Here is a 5,801-nt window from a genome sequence, read left to right as displayed (position 1 = left end):
TTCTTTCTAGTGTCCTTCGTTTGGGAGAAAAATGCAAAGGTACAAGACAGCTTTTCCTTGCCAATATCTCTCTTTTGCAAAGAGCTACGCATTGGAAAATTCAGGGCTATGTCGTGTAGATGATGGCCTAACAGGAGGCTTTAAAATTTTCTTTCTAGTGTCCTTCGTTTGGGAGAAAAATGCAAAGGTACAAGACAGCTTTTCCTTGCCAATATCTCTCTTTTGCAAAGAGCTGCGTATTGGAAAATTCAGGGCTATGCCGTGTAGATGATGGCCTAACAGGAGGCTTTAAAATTTTCTTTCTAGTGTCCTTCGTTTGGGAGAAAAATGCAAAGGTACAAGACAGCTTTTCCTTGCCAATATCTCTCTTTTGCAAAGAGCTGCGCATTGGAAAATTCAGGGCTATACCGTGTAGATGAAGCACTAACAGGAGGCTTTAAAATTTTCATTCTAGTGTCCTTCGTTTGGGAGAAAAATGCAAAGGTACAAGACAGCTTTTCCTTGCCAATATCTCTCTTTTGCAAAGAGCTGCGCATTGGAAAATTCAGGGCTATGCCGTGTAGATGATGGCCTAACAGGAGGCTTTAAAATTTTCTTTCTAGTGTCTTTCGTTTGGGAGAAAAATGCAAAAGTACAAGACAGATTTTCCTTGCCAATATCTCTCTTTTGCAAAGAGCTGCGCATTGGAAAATTCAGGGCTATGCCGTGTAGATGATGGCCTAACAGGAGGCTTTAAAATTTTCTTTCTAGTGTCCTTCGTTTGGGAGAAAAATGCAAAGGTACAAGACAACTTTTCCTTGCCAATATCTCTCTTTTGCAAAGAGCTGCGCATTGGAAAATTCAGGGCTATACCGTGTAGATGAAGCCCTAACAGGAGGCTTTAAAATTTTCATTCTAGTGTCCTTCGTTTGGGAGAAAAATGCAAAGGTACAAGACAGCTTTTCCTTGCCAATATCTCTCTTTTGCAAAGAGCTGCGCATTGGAAAATTCAGGTCTATGCCATGTAGATGATGGCCTAACAGGAGGCTTTAAAATTTTCTTTCTAGTGTCCTTCGTTTGGGAGAAAAATGCAAAGGTACAAGACAGCTTTTCCTTGCCAATATCTCTCTTTTGCAAAGAGCTGCGCATTGGAAAATTCAGGGCTATGCCGTGTACATGATGGCCTAACAGGAGGCTTTAAAATTTTCTTTCTAGTGTCCTTCGTTTGGGAGAAAAATGCAAAGGTACAATACTGCTTTTCCTTGCCAATATCTCTCTTTTGCAGAGAGCTGCGCATTGGAAAATTCAGGGCTATGCCGTGTAGATGAAGCCCTAACAGGAGGCTTTAAAATTTTCTTTCTAGTGTCCTTCGTTTGGGAGAAAAATGCAAAGGTACAAGACAGCTTTTCCTTGCCAATATCTCTCTTTTGCAAAGAGCTGCGCATTGGAAAATTCAGGGCTATGCCGTGTAGATGATGGCCTAACAGGAGGCTTTAAAATTTTCTTTCTAGTGTCCTTCGTTTGGGAGAAAAATGCAAAGGTGCAAGACAGCTTTTCCTTGCCAATATCTCTCTTTTGCAAAGAGCTACGCATTGGAAAAATCAGGGCTATACCGTGTAGATGAAGCACTAACAGGAGGCTTTAAAATTTTCATTCTAGTGTCCTTCGTTTGGGAGAAAAATCCAATGGTACAAGACAGCTTTTCCTTGCCAATATCTCTCTTTTGCAGAGAGCTGCGCATTGGAAAATTCAGGGCTATGCCGTGTAGATGATGGCCTAACAGGAGGCTTTAAAATTTTCTTTCTAGTGTCCTTCGTTTGGGAGAAAAATGCAAAGGTACAAGACAGCTTTTCCTTGCCAATATCTCTCTTTTGCAGAGAGCTGTGCATTGGAAAATTCAGGGCTATGCCGTGTAGATGATGGCCTAACAGGAGGCTTTAAAATTTTCTTTCTAGTGTCCTTCGTTTGGGAGAAAAATGCAAAGGTACAAGACAGCTTTTCCTTGCCAATATCTCTCTTTTGCAAAGAGCTACGCATTGGAAAATTCAGGGCTATGTCGTGTAGATGATGGCCTAACAGGAGGCTTTACAATTTTCTTTCTAGTGTCCTTCGTTTGGGAGAAAAATGCAAAGGTACAAGACAGCTTTTCCTTGCCAAAATCTCTCTTTTGCAAAGAGCTGCGCAATGGAAAATTCAGGGCTATGCCGTGTAGATGATGGCCTAACAGGAAGCTTTAAAATTTTCTTTCTAGTGTCCTTCGTTTGGGAGAAAAATGCAAAGGTACAAGACAGCTTTTCCTTGGCAATATCTCTCTTTTGCAAAGAGCTGCGCATTGAAATATTCAGGGCTATACCGTGTAGATGAAGCACTAACAGGAGGCTTTAAAATTTTCATTCTAGTGTCCTTCGTTTCGAGAGTTTCCTTGTGCTGCCTCGGTTGGATCTCCTTCACTTGACAGGGGGGTGCCCGAGCAGCGACCCTCCCCAGCTCTATCCCAAATCTTACTTACCTGCCAGGTGAGATACTATGATCAAGAAGCTGCTTCTCCCAGGGCAAGGCTCACCCATTGCACTCTGGGTGTGCTGCTCCTGCGATTTCCCCAAATGTGGGAAACTTGACTGCATAATTTGTGTTTCCCCTGGTCGGCTCTCGTATAATTCAGATCTCTTTGTCTCAGGTCTCTCTCCAGCCTAGTTTGCTGTCTGTTTCCACTTCTCTTTTCTTGAGCCGCTCCCTTCTATGCCCTTGCGCACTATCCTGACTTCTCCCGTCTGCTTAATTTGTGCCTTCCAACGCACAATGCGAACTACAGGTAGTGCTGCAGGGCCCACACCCTTTTACTTGCCTTACAGATCAGCTCTGGAGCTGTTACAGTGCCCAGCTGCTGCAAGAAATCAGCTTGAATGCTTCAGGGGCTGGGGCATAGCCAACATGAGCCCCACACCGAAGGAGGGTGGAGGTGTTTAATGCGAACTAGGGGTCATCCAAGCGCCGCAAAAGGCTGCCATGCCCTGCACGCCCCTTTTCTCTTTTCATATGCAGATGTAGGTCCCTGCGGCCCTGGCATTACCGCTCCAACTAGTCACCCCTGGACGGGGTTCCCTGGAGGAGTGGGGACCCCTTAAATCAAGAGGTTCCTCCCCTCGAGGCACCCAAGGGCCAGAGGTGAAGCCCGAGGCTGTCCCCAGCACCCCTGGGTGGTGGGTGCCGGGCTGATAGCCATGTGTGTAAAAAAAGAATATTGTTTTTTGTTGTTGTAGAACTACAAGGCCCAGCAAGCCTCCCCTGCTTGCTGGTACTTGGAGAACCTCAAGTACCAGCAGGCAGGGAAATAACGGGCTTGCTGGTACCTGTAGTTCTACAACAACAAAAAATACCCAAATAAAAACACAAACACACACAGCGTGACAGTAAAATTATTGAGACAGGCTGTAGCATGTGGGTGCATGTAACCCTATAAAAGTGATGGATTGGGTGACTATTACAATACCCACTGTTGCTGTCTGAAAAATTATGGATTTATAGATTGCTCTGCCGAGACATGTTTTTTTCTAAAATGCACCACAGGTATGGATGGATAGTATACTTGACGACACAGAGGTAGGTAGAGCAGTGGCCTACTGTACCGTACTGCTATATATTATATTATTTATTATTATTATTATTATCCTTTATTTATATGGCGCCACAAGGGTTCCGCAGTGCCCAATTACCGAGTACATAAACAAATAATCAAACAGGAAAACAGCAACTTACAGTTGACGACAATATAGGACAAGTACAGGGTAAATAAACATAGCTACATCAGCAGATGACACTGGAATAAGTATCAGGTGGCAGAAGACTGCTGGATTTGGTGCAGCTGAAGATTATTAAAGTAAGAAAAGAGTAAGCACATGAGGGAAGAGGGCCCTGCTCGTGAGAGCTTACATTCTAAAAGGGAGGGGTAGACAGACAGGGGTGAGACAGATGGGGTACATAGAGAGCATGGAACAGAGGTTTAGGATGAGATTTGGCTGGGTTTGGTGAAGAAGTGGGTCTTGAGAGCCCGTTTGAAGTTTTGTAGAGAGGTGGAGAGTCTGAGGGGGAGAGGTAGGGAATTCCAGAGAAGTGGTGCAGCACGTGAAAAATCTTGGAGGTAGGAGTGGGAGGAAGTAATCCGTAGGCAGGAGTCGGTGTGCATTAGCAGAGCGAAGAGGACGGGTGGGAGTGTAAAGCGAGATAAGATCAGAGATGTAGATGGGAGAGGAGTGGGTGAGGGCTTTGTAAGCAAGTGTGAGAAGCTTGAAATGGATTCTGAAAGGGAAGCGGAGCCAGTGAAGGACTAGTAAGAGAGGAGAGGTGGACGTAGTGCGTTTGGTGAGGAAAATGAGCCGGGAAGCAGCATTGAGGATAGATTGGAGTGGAGAGAGGTATTTGTCAGGAATGCCAGTCAGGAAGAGATTACAGCAGTCCAGTCTGGAGATGACCAGTGAGTGGATAAGAGTCTTAGTAGCATCCTGGGTCAGAAAGGGTCTGATCCTGGAAATATTTTTTAGATGAAAACGGCAGGTTTGTGAGAGGTGCTGAATGTGTGGTTTGAAGGAGAGGGAGGAGTCAAGGATTACTCCAAGACAGCGCACTTGGGGGGTAGAGGAGATAGTAGTGCCATCAATAGATAATGAGATTGTAGGAGGTGAGGTTATGCGGGAGGGAGGGAAGATGATCAGCTCGGTCTTAGACATGTTAAGTTTAAGAAAGAGCTGGGACATCCAGGAAGAGATAGCAGAGAGACAGTTGGAGATACGAGTGAGGAGAGTAGGGGAGAGGTCTGGAGAGGAAAGATAGATTTGAGTGTCATCAGCATAGAGATGATATTGGAAACCAAAAGAACTAATGAGCTTACCTAGTGAGGACGTATAGAGAGAGAAGAGAAGAGGACCAAGGACAGAACCTTGGGGAACCCCTACAGTTAGTGGAAGTGAGGGGGAGGTGGAGTCATGAGAGGAGACAGAGAATGAACGGTCAGAAAGGTAGGACAACAACCAAGAGAGGGCTGTGTTACGCAGACCAATGGAGTGAAGGATTTGCAGTAGGAGAGGATGGTCCACAGTGTCAAAAGCAGCAGAGAGATCAAGTAGAATAAGTAGAGAGTAGTGTCCCTTAGATTTAGCAGCATGGAGGTCATTGCATACTTTTGTAAGGGCAGTTTCAGTGGAGTGGAGAGGACGGAAGCCAGACTGGAATGGGTCAAGCAGTGAGTGTGAGGAAAGAAAGGAAGTAAGGCGGTTGTAGACAATACGCTCAAGGAGTTTGGAGGCAAAAGGGAGGAGAGAGATGGGTCGGTAGTTGGAGAGAGTGTTTGGATCAAGGGTAGGTTTTTTAAGAATAGGAGAGATGAGAGCGTGCTTGAAGGCAGAGGGGACAGTGCCTGATGAGAGGGAGAGATTGAGAAGGTGGGAAAGATGGGAAAAAGCAGAAGAAGAGAGGTGGCAAAGGAGGCGGGAGGGGATTGGGTCAAGTGGGGAGGTGGTGAGGGGACAGGAACGAATGAGGGCCATGACTTCCTCTCCAGATGCATGGGAGAAAGATGACAGAGTTGGTGCGAGGGATGGGGAGGGTTGGTAAGGGTTGGGAGAAGGCTGGTTACTGATAGTCTGGTGTGATGTGATGTCCTGACGTATGGAGTCAATTTTGGATGTGAAGTAAGTGGCAAAGTCAAGAGCAGAGAGTGAGGAAGGGAGACGAGGTGGAGGTGGGCAGAGGAGTGAGTTGAGAGTGGCAAAGAGGCGCCGGGGGTTGGAAGACTGGGAGGAGATGAGGTTCTTGAAGTATGACTGTTT

The 5,801-nt window shown here is 45.8% G+C and overlaps 1 non-coding gene across 1 annotated transcript; it reads left to right on the top strand.

Moving 5' to 3' along the window:
* The first annotated feature begins 2,480 nt into the window (after positions 1–2,480).
* Positions 2,481–2,643, top strand: LOC134952359 (U1 spliceosomal RNA). The gene has a single exon (XR_010184902.1). It is a non-coding gene; the product is annotated as a U1 spliceosomal RNA (small nuclear RNA).
* The last annotated feature ends 3,158 nt before the right edge of the window (positions 2,644–5,801 follow it).

Source organism: Pseudophryne corroboree, chromosome 8, assembly GCF_028390025.1.
Source record: "Pseudophryne corroboree isolate aPseCor3 chromosome 8, aPseCor3.hap2, whole genome shotgun sequence".
NCBI classification, from domain to species: domain Eukaryota; kingdom Metazoa; phylum Chordata; class Amphibia; order Anura; family Myobatrachidae; genus Pseudophryne; species Pseudophryne corroboree.
The sequence above is the reverse complement of the archived record's forward strand: the minus strand, read 5'-3'. Positions and strand labels throughout refer to the sequence as shown.